Raw genomic sequence first — 690 nt, forward strand, 5'->3', positions numbered from 1 at the left:
TAGTCTGTAAACCGCACCAGTAAGATTGAACACATAGGATGCCATGTAATTCTCTGAGTAGAAGAGGATGGAGCCACATGAAGGCCAAGATTCGTGAGAACTTCAATCAAATCACTCTAAACCCAGCTATATCCATAGTCTAATCCTAAACCCCTCCAAAAACTCCAAACCCAACTTTTTGCATAATCTAATCCTAAATCCCTCTATAAACTCCTACCTAAATCTGCCCACAGTCTAATCCTAAACACCTTTATAAACTCCAGCCCCAAATCTATCCTTAGATTAATCCTTACTCTATAAACTCTGACCCAAAATCTAGCCATAATTTAGCCTTCTATTAATTCCATCCCCATTTTTATCCATAGTTTAAACCTGAACCCCTGTCCATAATCCAGTTCTAACTCTATGTTCTAAACCTAAGGCCAGTGCTATATACTTTGGTCCTCTCGGAACATTGTATGTAATGGTTGTCAATGTGCATTGAGGCTCACTCACAAAAAAATCCATGGTGAAATCATTATCAGAATTCATGTCACACATTGGGGATTTTTCTGCAGATTCATTGCAGATTTGTGATGAATTCAACCATTAGATTTGCTTCAGAAAAATCTGCTCTACCTTACCATAAATCAGACTTTTGACATTGGACCAGATGAAGCTATATATGTAGGAGGCCAATGCACCCAAGGA

This window comes from Bufo bufo, chromosome 7, assembly GCF_905171765.1.
Source record: "Bufo bufo chromosome 7, aBufBuf1.1, whole genome shotgun sequence".
Taxonomy (NCBI): domain Eukaryota; kingdom Metazoa; phylum Chordata; class Amphibia; order Anura; family Bufonidae; genus Bufo; species Bufo bufo.